Source organism: Pinus tabuliformis, chromosome 7 (genome assembly GCF_031772625.1).
Source record: "Pinus tabuliformis cultivar Carrire ecotype Pingquan chromosome 7, CPIR1, whole genome shotgun sequence".
Taxonomy (NCBI): Eukaryota; Viridiplantae; Streptophyta; class Pinopsida; order Pinales; family Pinaceae; genus Pinus; species Pinus tabuliformis.
In genome coordinates this window covers 1,604,249,907-1,604,268,305 of record NC_142293.1, presented here as the reverse complement: position 1 = coordinate 1,604,268,305, position 18,399 = coordinate 1,604,249,907, and positions in this window count along the sequence as shown.

The following is an 18,399-nucleotide window of genomic DNA, read 5'->3' as shown; positions in this document are numbered from 1 at the left end:
GTAGCTATATCTAGAACAAAAATTTAAAGCACTTTAACCTTTCTCTATAAACAATAGATAAGACAAAGAGAATGAGAGGACGTACTTGTAATTTTGCTTTCCTCTTGTCTGCTTTGTATCGATATTGTCGCTCCTTCCCGTACTTAACACGGTTGAGAAGTACCTGTAAAAACCAACAGAAGACAAAGAACCAATCAAAGCAAAAGACCTATTGATTACAAGTAAATGGAATCAGATACATTCACACATATAAGCATCACATATCAAGATAAGCATATGGAAAAAGGTGCAAATACTTTATTGAATAGAAGGAAGAATTAGAACCATGAAATCTGATTCGAAGTCACTCCTACAGTTTTGGTTCCATCCACATCACATCACAAGCATGACAATCTGGCAGCATAACGACACTTACAATAGTCTCAATTCTGAAACTAACATTATCTCCTTACATTCATCAAAGTCTAGCCCCATTGATCACTTAGATGAGTGTTCAATTTATAGGGAGATGGAGGAGGTTTTTTCATTAATGAAGGTATTGAATGGCCTTCCATACTTAGAATTAGTTCCATGGAGGAAGGGATGAGAGGATAGGATGTATCTTAACTCATTCCTCATCCATTTTCGAGCTCATAGGAGATGATAAGTGTGGGAATCATCTAGAAGGCTCCAGAAGATAAGAATATTCCCCAAACCCTATGTGAATTTTGCTCAAACTTGCCCAACGTAGGTCAAAGAGGGCCTAAGTGCTCTGTAGAGCACCCTGGCATGGACTCAACTACTCTGTAGTGCACCCTTGCATGGGCCTAACTATGCTGGTCCCTCTAGAGGTCATTTCAGGATGTCTTCAGGCCATGAAACTGTCTAGGAAGGAGGCATTCAAAAGGTTGACTTGTTTAGGGCATGTAGCAACTGAAATTAGGGTTTGATGAGCCCTAAAACACTGATCTAGATGATGGGAGTGATGTGCCCAAATGGATCTGTAACAAGGTCTTGTCCTTCTTCTGTACCAATAGGATCGAGCTCCCACAGGGTGATGAACATGGCTTGATGCACCCTTTTTGTAACAACTCCTGACTCTGCCTCTTGATTTCATCGTTCTCTAGAACAGACCATTGATAGATCGGTCCATTCGGTAGTAGCGCGCCCGGGGTCAAATCGATGGACTGCTTGACCTTGTTAGGAACCACGATTATCATTAGACCAAAACTCACAAGTGTTAGTCAATGATCGCATCGCCAGAGATAAGGATCTAGGAGAGGTAGTTAGTCCATGTCACAAAACACAAGGGGAGCATTGGTTTATCCATTGTCCAACAATCTTTGCCCCAACACGATTCGGGTGTGTATTGAACTTGTGACCTATTCTCTAATACCACTTGTTGTGAATCACAATTTTCGTTAGAGGAAAACCTGCAGGTAACCCCCAAGTGTTAGTCAAAGATCGCATCGCCAGAGATAAGGATCCACGAGAGGTAGTTAGTCCATGTCACGAAACACATGGGGAGCATTGGTTTATCCAATGTCCAAAATACCTAATAGTGTAGAGGTAGCTCTATGGGTGAGGTAAAGATGTCCTTGTACTCCTCTACAACCTTTTCCATCTGGTTTTGTCGTGTGAAGGAGCCCTATCTGGAGGCCATGGCCACAATTTTCTTCTTGCCCTGAGGGTGAATCATAAGGAAAACAAATTTCCCGATCTAGGAAATGATCTTACTGCATTTCTTCGCAGTGATAAAATTAACGGTAGTAGGCAAGGGTACCTCTGGTATCTTGTACAACTTATTGCCCAAAGTAATAATAACAATGTAGGGCCTAGACTCATACACAACATGTCACTTCCACAAGTATGGTTGGCCTAATAAAACATCACAAACTTTAAGATAAGAAACATCACACAATACCTCATCTGTGAAGGGCTTGATGTTGTAGGGAAGGTGACATTGTTGGCTGACGAGGAGATCTCACCCTTGGTGAAGCCACCCAATGGTATATGGTTGTGGGTGTGGTGTGGTTAGTAGGCCAAACCACTTCATGACCTTTGCTAAAATGAGGTTCTTTTGGCTCCCTCTATCGATAATGAACTATAGCGGATAACCCTGCACCCACATATGTGAGTAGAAGAGATGCTCCCCCTCCTCTGGATCTTCAGGTTCATCCTTCTGGATCTTGGTGGAATAAACTGTGGCACTAGGCTCTGCATCGACAATTTTCTTCCCTTTGTCATTCCCCTTGTCGATTTCTGTCTCAGAGTCAGAACATGCATCTGATTCAGAAGCCTTCAGCTTAGCCACTAATGTCTGCTTGTCTTGACACTCACTTATGTTGTGAGTGGGGCTCTTATGGAACTCACACCATTTCCATGTGTCCTTCTTTGTCTTTGTGGTGTTTTTCTTTGCTTGCAGCTTCAACAAGTTGTCCTCAGTTGCCCTCCCTTGGCTTTTTTTTTTGTTATATGGTTTGGAGGCACCTTTCCCTTGCTTCGGATTCGCAGATCCAAAGTCTCGCTTCTTCTGTTCAAGTTTTTGCTCAATCTTGATAGCATATTGATAGGTGACGCCAAGCAAGGAGATGTCCAAGAACTCCATCTGGTCCTGGATGTACTTGTGTAGATAGTCGCGGTACTTGAGTACCAAATGCCGCTCAAAATACTTGATACCCAACTTTGTGCAAAGGGTATGGAAAACATTTGTGAACTTTGGCGCATCTTGGTTCCCTCCCTGCTGCAACGTGGTCCACTTTATGTATTTATCTTCATAGCTCTCGAAAGGGTAATATTGTTCCTTGATGGAATCTTAGAAAGAATTCCAAGTGGGTGCAGCTGAAAAGAGTGAGGATTCCCTCTTGTCGTTTTCTTCACAGTAGGTTTCCCACCAGTCCTTGACATGTGGGGTGGCTTTCAGGAGTGCAAAAGTAATATTTTCTGATCGGAAAAGTCATGTACTAAAAAATATCCTTCCAATATATTTAACCATCTATCTACGACATTTTCATCTATTTGTCCTTCAAATATGGGAATGTCAAAGTTAACTTGTACCTTAAAAGGAGTGGCACCTCCAAAGTGGCTGCTGGATGAAGATGTGTTTCTTATGGGTAGACGCTAAAGGATCTGGGAAAATTTATCCATCATCACGTTCCTTTGTCACTCGAGGGTTTCCTCGAGAAATATTTTGAAAGGATCTCATGCTCCCTCATCTTTATTTTCTTCTACCATGGGAGGTTGTTTGGGTTTGCGCAGTTGGCCTTGCAAAGGTTCAAACAGTTCGAGCCCTAACTCCTTATACCCTGACCTTGTTGGGGACATGCAAAGAAAAACAGAGAAAAATCAAACCGCTCTGATACCATTAATACAGAATTATGCAGGAATACAATAAAATACAGATGTACACATAAACATAGAGATGCAGTAGAAATAAAACTTCATTTCATTAATATCAAAGAACTAAAATATGCTTATATACAGAAATGGAAATAAACTAGCTTGGGTGATGGTAGCTTATTTTTAGAAGAGATGTGGTAGCTACATGCCTCTAAACTGTGTTACAATGAGGATAAAAGGTCTATTTATTATTGAGAAATAATGGAAAACCCTAAAAATCCAAAAACCTAGCCCTAGGAGATGAAGCGCCAAAACAGTGGGCCCTGTTTGTGTAAATTGGTACATCAACTTCCCGAGGTCGTAACTTTGGCATACGATCTCCATTTGGCTATCATAATAACACGTTTCGAAGATCTCAAAGAGAAGGGTGAAAAAAATCAGAAAATTTATTTGGGACTTTTCTAGACTTCCTGTTTTCCCTAAAAACGTCTTTTAGTCCCTCAAAACGGCTCCAAAACTTTAGGATCCGAAAAACTACCAAAAATAGTAATTTGTGCTACAATTAAGGAAACTTAAAAGAAACAATGGTGGGGTTCCAAGTGGAATAGGTGGGTGGCCACCAATATCCACTTGGATCAGTCCTTACCCCTTAGGAAGCAATGGTCCCAATCCTGAATGACTTGTATCTTTGCTGGGTCCACATGCACACCTCGCTCATAATGATTTACCCCAGATATTAAATCTGGGTCATACCAAAGGTGCATTTTTCCAAATTGGCAAACAACTTGCATTTTTGCAGGGTTTGGAGGACCTATCGAATGTGGTGGAGGTGTTCTTCCCAACTCTGGCTGAAGATCAGAATGCCATCTAAATACATCACAATGAATGAGTTGGTGAAGGGTCGCAAGATGTCATCCATCAACCTCATGAAGGTTGTGGGGGCATTCGTTAACCCGCAAGGCATGATCATCCATTCGAAAATGCCCTCCTTGGATTTGAAAGCAATCTTCCACACATCAGAGGGTTCGATCGGTACTTAGTTATAAGTAGACTTCAAGTCAATCTTGTTGAAATATTTTCTCCCCTTGAGCTGGTCCAAAAGGTCATCAATCTATGGGATTGGATACCTATTTCGGACAGTGATCTTGTTTAGCAACTGATAGTCAATACAGAGTCTCCAGGTCTCGTCCTTCTTCTGTACCAATAGGATCGGGCTCCCATAGGGTGATGAACTTTTCCTGATGTGCCCTTTCTGCAAAAACTCCTGAATCTGGCTGTTGATTTCACCATTCTCCAAAATAGAGCGTCGATATATCGGTCCATTGGGTAGTGATGCACCCAAGGTCAGATCGATGGAGTGCTTGACTTGGCAGTGTAGAGATACCCCTATGGGTGAGGTTAAGATGTCCATTGTACAACCTTGTCCATCTACTGTTGTCGTGTGGAGGAGCCTTGTCTGGAGGTCGTGGCCACAATATTATTCTTTCCTTGAGGGTGAATCATAAGGAAAATAAATTTTCTTTTCTGGGAAATGATCTTACTGCATTTCTTCACAGTGATCAAAGAAACGGAGGTAGGCGATGCTACCTTCGGTATCCTGTACAACTTATTGCCCAAAGAAATAATAATAGTGCGAGGTCTAAATTGCTACAGGGCTAATATCTTCATTGAGTGCATTCAACACATCCACCAGTAGGTCCATGACATATTGGATAAAGCCAATTCTAAGTACAAGCAGCGTCATGATCAGCACTGGGTGCCACACAAATCCCAGGTGGGCGCCAAAGTTTGGTTACATCTATAGAAGGAGAGCCTCACGTGGCCCCATCGCAATATTTGCTTGCTACAATATGGGCCTTACACCATCACTAAGGATGTAGGGGACAATTCTTTCAAGCTCAACATTCTCCCATTCCTTGGCCTGCACCAAATGTTCAATGTGGACCACCTTCGACCATAATTTCCACCATTACTGGACACATCAAACATTGCAGAACAGCTCACACCAACAGAGTTAAACCTAGACTGCATGGAAGAGGACACGACTGATCAGATCATGGAAACGAAGAACAAGAACACTCACTAGCAGAAGATACAATTGTGTTGGGTTGTCAAAGCTAGCCAACTCCTGTACCAAGGCAAGTGGCTCACCAGGGACCAAATTCATCAGAACTTTCCCCATCTCATGGAGGCACTCAACGCAATCGGGACCATTGCTTTCTAAGGGGGTAGGACTAATCCAGGTGGATATTGGTGGCCACCCACCTATTCCACTTGGACCCCCATCGTTGTTTCTTTTCAGTTGCCTTAATTGTAGAACAACTTACTAGTTTTGTCATTTTTTCGGGTCCTAAACTTTGGGAGCCATTTTGAGGGAAAATAGAGAGACCGAAAAAGTCCTAAAATCATATAATGATTTTTATTCGGCCTCCTCTTTGATTTGTTTGAAACAAGGTATTATGGTAACCAAATGAAAATCGTAAGCCAAAGTTACGACCCTAGGAAGTTGATGTACCAATTTACCCAAACAGGGCCTACAGTTTTGGCGCTTCATCTCCTATGGTTAGGTTTTTGGATGTTTAGGGTTTTTCATTATTTTCCAATAATAAATAGTACTTTGAGCCTCATTGTAACATAGTTTAGAGGAATTTAGCCACCACATCTCTTCTCCAAGATAAACTACCATCGCTTGAGCTAGTTTATTTCGATTTCTGTATGTAAGCATATTTCAATTCTTTGATATTAATGAAATGAAGTTTTATTTCTGTAACATCTTTGTGTTTATGTGTACATCTATATTTTGTTGCATTCCTACCTAAGTCTAGATTAGTGGTATCAGAGCGGTATGATATTTCTATGTTTTTCTTTGAATGTCCCCAACAAGGCCAGGGTATAGGGAGTTAGGGCTCGAATTGGTTGAACCTTTTCAAGACCATTCACGCAAACCCCGAACGCATCCCATGGCAGAAGAAAAGAAAGATGAGGGTGCAGGATACCCTTTCAAAATATTTCTTGAGAAATCCCTCTAGCGACAAAAGAACGTGGTGCTGGATAACTTTGCTTCAATCCTTCAGCGGCTACACATAGGAAACACTTCTTCATCCAACAGCCACTCTGGAGGCGCCCCTCCTTTTAAGGTACAAGTTAATTTTCACATTCTCATATTTGAAGGACAAATAGATGCAGACATCATAGATAGATGGTTAAATCTATTTGAATGCCCTATTTTTGAGTTCATGACTTTTCCAATCGAAAAAAGATTACTTTTGCACTCCTCAAAGTCGCCTCACATGTCAAGAACTGGTGGGAAACCTACTGTGAACAAAAGGATGAGAGAGAATCCTCATTGTTTTCAGCCGTACTCACTTGGAATTCTTTTTGAGACACCATCAAGGAACAATATTACTCTGTTAGGAGCTATCAAGATAAATACATAAAGTGGATCATCTTGTGATAGAGAAGGGACCAATATGTGCTAGATTTCACAATTTTTTTCCATACCCTTCACACGAAGTTGGGTATGAAGGATTCTGAGCGGAATTTGGTACTCAAGTACCACAGTTGTCTACACAAGTACATATAAGATGATATGGAGTTCCTGGACATCTCCTCACTTGGCTCTGCCTATCAATACGCTGTGAAGATCGAGAAGAAAAATAAACAGAAAAAGCGAGACTTTGAATATGTGAATCCAAAGTAAGGGAAAGGCGCCCCCAAAATACAAAACAAAGGACAAAGGCAAGGAAGGGAAACAAGGACAACCCGCTAAAGTCGCAAGTAAATAACAACACCATGAAGATAAAGAAGGACACAGGGAAATGTTGTGAGTTTCATAAGAGCCCCAATCATAAGACAAGTGAGTGTCGAGCCAAGAAGTCATTGGTGGCCGAGTTGAAGGCTTCTGAATCAGATGCATGTTCTGACTTTGAGTCATAAACTGATAAGGGGAATGAAAAAGGGAAGGAAATTATTGATGTGGAGCCTAGTTCCATCGTTGCCACCACAAGATCTAGAAGGATGAGCCCGAAGATCCTGAGGAGGGGGAGTGACTCTTCCTCTCATAGATGTGGGTTAAGGGTTCTCTGCTACAGTTCATTATCAACAGCGAGAGCCAAAAGAATCTCATTTCAGTAGAGGTCTTGAAGTGGTTGGGCCTAAAGACCACACACCCGCATCTGTACACCATCAGGTGGCTTCACCAAGGGTGAGATCTCTGTGTCATCCAATAGTGTTGCCTTCCCTTCAACATCAAGCCATTCACAAATGAGGTATTGTGTGATGTTGTACCTTTTGAAGTTTTTGATGTTTTATTAAGCCAACCATACTTGTGGAAGTGGTATGTTGTGTATGAGTCTAGGAAAAACATTGTTATTACTACTTTGGGCAATAAGTTGTACAGGATACCGAAGGTAGCACCACCTATCGTCATTTCTTTTATCACTACGAAGCAATGCAGTAAGATCATTTTCCAGATCGTGAAATTTGATTTCCTTATGATTCGCCCTCAGGGCAAGAAGAACATTGTGGCCACGACCTCCAGACAGGGCTCCTCCACATGACAACAACAGATGGACAAGGTTGTAGAGGAGTATAGGGACATCTTCACCTCACCGACAGGGGTACCTCTACATTGTAAGGTCAAGCACTCCATTGATCTGACCCCAGGTGCACCACTACCTAATGGAATGATCTATGGATACTTTGTTCTAGAGAACAATGAAATCAAGAGGAAATTTAGGATCTGTTGAAGAAAGGGCACATCAGACCAAGTTCATCACCCTGTGGGAGTCTGATCGTGTTGGTACAAATGAAGGACGGTACTTGGAGACTCTCTATTGACTGTCAGACGCTGAAAAAGATCACTGTTTGGAATATGTATCTAATCACACATATTGATGAGCTTTTGGACTAGCTCAAGGGGTCCAAATATTTCAGCAAGATTGACTTGAAGTTTGATAATCACCAAGTACCGATCAAACCCTATGATGTGTGGAAGACTGCTTTCAAAACCAAGGAGGGATTTTCTGAATGATTGGTCATGCCTTGCGGGTTAATTAATGCCCTCGCAACCTTCATGAGGTTGATGGATGAAATCTTGCGACCATTCACCAACTCATTCGTTGTGGTGTATTTGGATGACATTCTGATCTTCATCCAGAGTTGGGAAGAACATCTCCACTACATTTGACAGGTCCTCCAAACCCTGTGAAAACACAAGTTGTTTGCCAATTTGGAGAAATGCACCTTGGTATGACCCATGTTTAATATTTGGGGTACATCATTATGAGAGGGGTGTGCATGTGGACCCAACAAAGATACAAGTAATTTAGGATTATCCAGCCCCAACCACTCAACAAAGTAACTTCAAATCAATACAAAAGCGAAAGTCTGGTTCACAATTTCTTCAACAATTAACTTAATACTTCCTCTCCTCCCCCTTATCATTTATAGAGAACACATATTTATATAGAATGTGTGCTCAATCTGTTGAGACCTTCATGCCTGTGGATCTGATGTTTTAATCCTAATTCAAATATGAAATTTTAAACAAGATCATCGTTATTCGTCGATTTTCTATTTGGAAAGCAAATCGAGAAAACGTGTTGTATCTAGACTCCTTGCTGCTACATGTTGACCTGTATCTTTGACTGTGCTACTATGTGATCCTTTTGATGAACTAGCTTGAGCGAATAGGAGGAGATCCATGAGGGGATCAATCCTCAACTACCCATATGCTTAGTTGTGTCATTAGCACACCAGAACCCCGCAAACCATGTAGTTAGCCGTAGATTTACAAAAGGGCTGCAGAATCATGTTAATTTTGTAGCTAGTGCACTCTTTAATATAAAAATAAGGAACATTAACGCATATGAGAAATAAGACATGTAAGAGTTATTACCTTATCAAAATCTATGATTTATTGCCTTTATTGAGTTGATAGTGATGATGAAGAAGAGGAAAATGGTGTAAAAAGGGTGTCAAAACAAAATAGTTATGGAACTCTACAGAAGGGAAAGAATATTTCCATCAAGGACAAAGGGGGAGATTGTTAGTCAAGGTTGTCATTGATGTCAATATAGAATTAATGGAGATGGAAAATATTCTTGTGATGTCAATGAACCTCATGCAATCCCCAGGTGCTAAGGTTTCTCTTACATTATGAAGATGTCAAGATACTAATGAAGAAGTCTAGTTTAAGATTCCCATGATGCTCTAAAACATGAAGATTGATGTTCATAGTGATCTAGTCTTCGAGTCTCAATTATGTGTCCAATATACAAGCCCTATAACTATCCTTGTTGTGGGAATATTATATCCTTGCTCTTGATGAAGAGGCCATAAAACCATGATGATGTTCTTTCTCATGTGAAGAAGCCTTAACTTAAACATTTAATAAGTTGATGACTTAGATGACTATACATAATGACATGGTTGGAGACCACATGATGATATGGAGGACCATATGATGACATGGAGATGATATGATGACATAGTTGAAGACATGATAGTGTAGATCATATATAACACAACGCATATAATATAACCCTATCGGAGAAATATCATATTGGAGTCTTTATTGTGTGTCACCACTCAAAACCTTTGATCTCTGATATGGGATATCATATAACCTCTTATTTGCTCCTACTTCTGATATGTGGACATGACTTGATTTAAGTTAAAAATTTAATTATTAAATCACATCCGCCACTTTATCAAAACTTTTGAAATGGCACCTCCGATAAGACCTAAGCTATGATTTCAGATATGCGAACCCGACTTGATTCAAGTTAATGATTTAATTATCAAATCACATCTGCCACTTTAACAAAACTTTTGAAATGGCACCTTTGATAAGACCTAATCTGCAATTGTTGATATGGTTGTAGATCTGATTGGCTTTATCATAGCATTTTAATATAATATTGTGTCCGTTGCATCAGAACTTTCCTATATCACAAGTTTTGCAAGCTATGTCATGTTAAAGCTTCTGATACCCAAACCTATGGCACCCATCCACGTCTGCCACTAATCACACTTGATGAATAGTTTGATGACATAGATGACATTGATAGTTGAAGTCGACCTACACTTAGTCATACAAGTCGACCTCACTTCAAATAGACGTGTCCCTTCAGTTATAAATGAAATCACTATAAATACAAGTCTAAACCTTCATTTCAACTCATTGATTCAGTGAAGATCTATTATAGAGATACATTACGGTTTAAAACTCGTGAACTAGGAATATTGAGAAGGAATTAAAGGATTAAATTGTTTGGGGATATCTGTTCTAGACCTCGGAAATCAGATCTGTAGAATAATTGTGGAAACTGAATCTATGAACAACTAGCATTGTAGAGGTTCAGAAGCTCATTTTTAAGGCTCAGTCAGATTTGTTGGGTGCATCGGACTACCTCTGCACTTCGCATCTATGAATAGATAAGTCAGTGCTGGACAATGATAAATACTTAGTGTTGGATAGTGATAAAAAAATTGATGTTGGACAGTGATAAAGTTTGGACTAGGGACTTGTGTTATGAAAGTAGCCCTCAAATCTAAGTTACGAATTGCAGTTAAGTTTTCAGGGCTCGGTCTTGTGGTTTATAGCCTATGAACAACTTAGGCATACCTCTATGGCAATATCACAGTGATAACACATTTGTTGATACTTTAAGAGATGACGAGTACTTCTTTGGAGCTCGGATAAGTGTTTCTTTGGAGGTTCCGTGGAAGATAAGAGATACAATTGTGGAGGGATCAATGTTAATAATGAATAGTCAACAATAAAGCTTGAAGTAATAGCTAGAAGCTTGTACAATTCATAATTTTAGGACCTTGGACAGTGAAGAATTTTCCAAAATAAATCTTGGAGCAAATTGTGGGCATCTTGAAGCAACATACTAGAATTGAAGTGGACAGACCTTGTGTGTGGGAGAAAAATCTTAAAAGGCTATTTTGGAGCGTTGAAGATCGTGAAAATCCTTGGAGTAGCTTTTGGAGCAGGTTTGGTGCAGCATATTAAAGAAAATTGGAAGAAGTCTTCGGGCACCTTATTGAAGACCTTGAAGCATACTTGAAGAAATTTTGAAGAGCATTTGAAGCTTTGTGAAGATGTACTGTAGAAATAACTTTTTGAGGGCACACTTGGAGACATGATGCTTTGGTGAAGCCCTCATGAAGTAACCTTGAAAATATTTATTTGGGAACCATTAAGAACTATGGAGAAGCCTTGTAAGAAGACAAGGTTGTCATTGATGAAGTGATTTGGAGGAGGCATTGATGAATTTAGATAGGGCTCATTGAAGAAGACATTGGGAGCTGTGAATAATTAATAAAATTATCTTGACAAATTGAAGCTGAGGGTTGGAGCCCTAGAGTTTGGAGCCTCATAGAGACAAGGTTGGTGCCTTGGATGATAGGGTTGAAGACCTAGAGGATTGGAGTCCTCAAGGAGACCAGGTTGGAGCCTGTACCAGAGATAGGATTGGAGCCCTAGAGGTTGGTGCCTCAAAATGACAAGGTTGGAGCCTTGGGAAGACCAAGTTGGTACTTGGCATAATAAAATTTGGAGCTTGGGAAATTGAAGATTTGTTCCTTCATCTAGGGCTAGAGCCCTACACATTATTGTATTGAATTTATTGTAAAGAAGAGATTAATAAAAGTATTTATTCTTATTATTCCTTTTGTGTTCTAATTATAAGTGACCTAATTAGTAAAAATAAAAATTGAAAAGAAATACTAATTCACCCCCCTCTCAGTATTTCCAACAATTGGTATCAGATCCAGTACCTTCACTCAAAGCATAGCAGCTTGAAGGTAGGTTCTTAGAATACAAATGGAAAAGCCAAGGAAGAAAGCCTCCAACCCTTCTAAAGATGTATGTTCCTTAGTTAAGAATTCAGATGAAAACGAGATTGGCAAAGCTACTATGTTGAATGGAACACATTTTGAAGTATGGAAGGGTAGAATGAAATTATTTTTTATGGCTCAAGGTTTTGAAGTCTGGGAATCAATGATTACTGAAAGCATGATGGAACAATAATCCAAAGAATATAATGCAAGAGAAATGAAGGTGATCTTGAGTGGGCTACTAGATCCTATAAAGGAAAAAATGGAGAAATGTTCATAGACAAAAGATATGTGGGACACACTTCATGAACTTCACTGAAAAGGAGCATTGACCATGACTACTAGTCAAGAAGATGATGGAAACCAAGAAAGAAATACAAAACCCATTAACGAAGCTGAAAACAAGAGTGCAGATATTAAGGCCAAAGAAGACCTAGAAGATGAAGAAAATAAAGAAAATCTCATGGAAAAAATTATAGTGGCCCTAGAAGAGATTAACAGTTTGAAAAAGGATAATGAGAAACTTAAGAAGAAATTACAATATGGTGACCATAACCTTGACAAGGCAAGGAAGGAAGTTGACCTATTCAAGCTTCAGATTCAAGAAATAGATAAGAGCTCACCAAGGTAAAGGAGGATTGTCATCAATACAAGAAAAGTCATCATGAATAAGTCATATCCATGACAAATCAATTGGATAAATCAAATAAAAGAGAAGACACTTTATCAAGCCATCTTGAACAAAGTCAAAAGGAATTGAACAGACTTGAAGTAAAAATTGTTCAATACAAAGAAGAGTTCTCCTTCCTATAATATCAACTAGAAGAAGCAAAGAAACAAGCACAAGGAGCTGAAAATGTGATGGAATTTTTGACCCTCCTAGAAGGAAAATTCAATGAAGCATAAAAAGAAAGAAATGCCATGACATGCCAACTAGAATAAAAGGATTAATACATCACCAAATTAAAATAAGAAATAACCTCACTTGAGGCGCAATCATGTGAAGCAACCAAGATGAAGGAAGAAATGGAGAACCATCTAGCAAAGAAGGATGAAGAATGCAAGATGATGAAAGAATAAATTGATCTCCTAAAGAAAGAAGTTGATCATCTGAACAAGAGTCTAAAGAGCTCTCAAGCCCTAGATGATATCCTAAGTCAACAAAGATATCCTCTTGATAAATCAGGTCTTGTTTATGAAGGTGAACCCTCAAACAAGAATGATGCAAACCATAAAGCTTCAAACAACGAGGATGTGGATAATCTTGGAAGAATATTGATGCCCCCAGTTCCAACAAAAGCAAGGAGAAGAGTCAAGATAACATTGGAAGAAACCCTACTCCAAGAAGATATGTAGATGGTGTCAAGGATGCAAGAGGCAATGGATATCATCAAAGGATCCCAAGGCAAAATGACTTTAGAAGTACATCAAGGCAATCTCCATCCTCCAGGTAGTAAAATATATTTTGTGGTTATTTCTATTATTGTACAAATTTTGGGCACATGACAAAAGATTGTAGGGCATACCACAAGGACAAATATAATGGTCCATATCAGCTCCTTAGAAACAAATTTGCAATAAGAAGTCATGATTCCTCATTCATGAACAAGATGTAGTGCTTCAAATGTCATAACATTGGACATATGGCTCGTGCTTGTAACTTGACTTGGGTTCCTAACTATTGGCTTGAGGGGGCCTGACCCAGTTTTAGCGTTAATCATCCAAACAAATCCCTACATTACTGTCCCTTTCGGCATCATCCCATAGAGAGCGGTTAGAACTCTCACCCGAAGCAGTATGGGGTGATGCTAGAACCAAGTTTCCGCACCCTTGAGATGGTTATGATGTCGTTTGATCTCTTCTATGCCTGCCTTTGTGCAGGTGATCTTGTTGTAGGGCTTGTAAGACAAACCCTTTATTTTGGCCTTCAATACCTTGGTGAAAGTATACAGACAACCTTTGCGCAGCCCTAACCTGTGGCTCAGGTACTTTCACGCTGCTATGGAAGCGTGCAGTGCAGATTCCTCAATTATCCTAAGTGATTGCTTATCTTTTCAAATACTTAAAGTTATCAGCGCGTAAGCAGATATTCATGATTGCATTTAATTATTCAATGTAATTGCATTCCTTCGCACACCATATAAACATAATAAAGGAAATTTATACACAAAATATCCAAAACCCATCAATAGAACAAATACACAGAATTTGCAAAATAACTCATTTTATTAATATCTTCCAAGTATTACAGACTCTTTTCACCCTGCGCACACAGCTGCAGGGGTCTGCACACACAGCTACGTTCTTCTACCCTAGGCCTCTGCGCACTCAGCTGCAAAGCCTCTACCTACGCTACAACCCAAGACTTAGACTTCTTTCTCTAAAGCTATGACTCTCTTACTTCTTCCATTGATTGATCCATCTCTCCCTCTAACTACTTAGAGATCAGCTCTTTTTATACAATCCCATGGTCCACAAACCATGGGTAGATCTCTTACAGCCGACTTTACTTTAAAAAAATAAGGGCAGACTACCCTTTGTGACACATAATACCTTTGTGCTCCGTGACCACAAAATGCAGAGTATTTACAATAATATTACAAAAACTTGACTTAAACATGGGATTTTAGCCCCAAAACTGCCCTTGGGGGATCCCACTCCCAACAGGCCCCCAACAAAAACATCATGACTTGCCCTCGAGTCACTCGGTAAGTGTAAAGATCTTTCGGTGAAGCTCGTCCAGCTCGACCCTAATGACCGCAACCTCGGTTGTGCACTGAGTTGCTGCCTGCTTCGCATCTTCGATTGTCTTCTAAGTTACTACCCTGCGCTGTCAGCCTGAAGCTATTGTTGCATGGCGTGCAGAGTCGTAAGCTTGTCTTCAATGTTTCCTGTAACAGCATAATCTTCCTCCAGCTAGGGCTTGAGTGACACCTTCAGCACTGCTTCCTGGTGTAGTTCTGCGTCCACCTATTCCTTTAGCTGCTTGGCTTCCTACAACTTGGCTAACCTCTGTGTCAACCGACGGTTCACGTTGTTCCATTAACTTCATCATAGCGCTATTGGAGTTCATGCACTTCTGTCTCAAACCCTTGGATGTTTGGTTCCTCCTGTAAGCTGGTCAGGACCTCAAACGATTGTTCAAACAACTGGGTGCAGTCTGCTACTGCACTCTTTACTGCTTCTGTGATAGTGGCCACCCACTGTTCCTTTACCTCTGGTGGTTTTGAAGGCTAAGCTCTCAACTGAAGCTCTATAATCTACGAGTTTATCTCCAACTGAACTCACGCCATCTCTGTTTGAGTGTCGCGCACTCCTGTGGCTAATTTACGGATGCGGAATTCGACTGGCTCCTCCTCTGGAATGGCCAATTCTGGGACCATTAGGTAGGCCTCCTCCATGACCTGTATGATATTCTTTCTCTGGTAGGTCGCCTCAGCCTCGGCGGCGATGGCAGCATCCCTCTACAAGGCCATCTGCTCGTTGTTTATTCTCTGTTCGCTGATCACTTAGAGGGCGTGGTGCTCGCGATCCCTCAGCTTTGCAATTACTCCATCTTGCGAGGAGTGGAGTGCTTCGCGCAGGAGTGCTGCCAGGTTCAATCCTACTCCCTTCAAGGCACTGACAGTGGGCCTGTCAGCCTCATTTTCTGTTGTCAATGCTCCATCCGGTAGCACTAGTGCACTGGAAGCCTTTGTGTGCATCATATCGGTAGCCCCTGATGTGCCGATAGCCAAGCTGGTAGACGCCATACCAACTTGCGATGTGTAGGCCTACAACTCCTATAGTCTAGTCTGGATGGCCCCTAGGACAATCTGCTGCTGCTTTTCAAATTGCTGCAGGGCCTCTGCGGTGACATCTCTGACTGTGTCACTGATGTCGTATAAGTCTCCCTCTATTAGTGTGATGGGGTCCAGCGAGGTCTTGGTTGCCTTGGACTTCTTTCTAAACCCTCCCTTTTCCGACTCTCTTGGGAACTTAATACGTTCGGACATCTCCTAGGGGTCCGCGCCGTGCTGCTCTATGTCCTCTTCTTTAGTTGTAGGTGAAGGTGACTCCGCACCTATGTCAGAGCCCCGCTCTGTGCCTCTTGTTTTTTTTCCTACCTCCTTTCTTGTATGCTCTACCTTGGCCTTCTCAGCGGCCTCCTTCTTCCTCTTCTCGATCAACTGTGCCATCTTTAGCTTGGCCTCATCCTTCTTCTTTTGTGTGGCAGACTTACTTCCACCCATCACCAAGTTCATGGAGGTGCGCCACTCCACCGGCCATTTATCCAATACTGTATCGATGGCATCATCTGTGGCTAGGTATGGCAAATCGTACCACTTCTGCGTAGGGTCCTTCCGCGCCCTGATTGAGATCTGATGGAAATCAACTTTGAATTCAACATAGCTCTGCAGGTTAGCATATACCATGGGAAACAAGCGTGGCTTGCGATTGATAGCCATCCTGATATTCATTTCCATCAGGATCCAGAAGATTTTGTTGTCCTGCACGCGCTCCACGTTCTTGGTCACCCACAGCAAAGCATACTGCGCTACTTCAGGAAGGTCTGGCACGACCAAGGGGAATTGGATTTCTTCTGGTAGCTCCCACGTTATGAGCATAATCGATAGTAAGAGCCACATGTAGTGGAATGTCTTGCTTTGCTCCTGTGCTTCATGGTAGTTTGCCAGGAACTCACCGCGAAGGTAGTTTGACCAGTTAAACTGGACTCCTTCCGTGCACTGCTGTGTGAGCGCGACGACAGGTGCCGGAACCTCGTCGACACGACACTTTCGCATGACCTTCCCTGCAAGGATCTGCATTGCCACGTTTATAGCGGGGTCACAGATGCTAGATATTGCGTACCTGCGCGACTTCTTCACCAACTTGAACTTTTCTTTCATTTATTCGAAAAGCGCCAGCTTGCCACCCTTGCCACCAAATATCATCGCTGGATTTTCACCTATATACAACAGGTGTGTTATGCGGTGAATCAACATATTGGTGATGGGTATCGGCTCCTCTAGCCACAGACACCCATCAGGCACCAAGCACAACAGCTGCTTGATGACACATCCTTGCTTCGCACCATCTTCCAATTGTGCAGCTCCCCAACTTGGGCAATGTAGTTTATAGTCTTGCGCCTCCTTTCAGTTGCCTAGAGTGCTAAGACTGTGCTACTTTCATTTAGACACATGGCCGGACCACCGGTGTATGGCTTCAAGCGACTGCCATTCACCTTTCTCGGGAAGGGTTCTTAATTTAACTTGACCAGCTGTACCACTCATCCATCGGTAACCTCCTTAATAACATAAGGCCCTAATTAGTGCATCCTGAATTTTCCAGGGAATTTATCAAACTTAATATCATACAAAAAAACTAGATCATTTATCTTAAATGTGCGCAACTTGATGTTTCGATCATGCCATGCCTTTTCATGCTACTTTTGGACCCGCTGGTGAAATCCAACAAAAAAAATTCTTCTTCGAGCTCATCCAGCTGTGCGAGCCTCTCTTCCAGGGCTCCACAATCCATCATACCTGTGAGCACTGCTATGCACAGACTAGGCATGATGTATTGCATAGGAATTACGGCTTCCACACCATAGACAAGCCTAAAAGGGGTTTGTCCTATCAGCTTATTGCATGTCATTCAATAAGCCCACAATACTAAAGGTATGTGTAGGTCCCAATCACTTTTCTGAGCATTAAAAACCTTGGTCAATGAGTTTTCAAGCATATTGTTGAATGCCTCCACTATCCGTTAGCCTATGGGTGATAAGGTGTGCTCTTCTGTTGATATACTTTAAATTCCTCTATTAGTGCGTTGATTGTCTCATTCAGGAAGTGTGTACCACGATCACTCATCAAGATCCGTGGACATCCAAATCGTGTCAGTACATGCTCAAATAGGAACTTCACGGCTGTCATGCCCGTGCAATCCTTCACTGGTTGTGCTTCTGCCCAACGAGTTAAATACTCTGTCGCAGTGATAATGTACCTCGCCCCTGTCTTCCCTTGTGGATGAATGGGTCCTACAAAATCTATTGCCCACTTCTTGAAAGGTTGCAACGTCATTTGTGGATTAAAGGAATTTCATCCCTCTGGGATGGCTTGCCTATTATTTGACCTACATCACACGCCTTGCAATATGCTTTATAATCCTGATGAAGGGTTGGCCACCACTACCCTGTGCATAGAATCTTCTGCGCGGTTGCTTTTCCTGCATAATGTCCTCCTGTGGCAC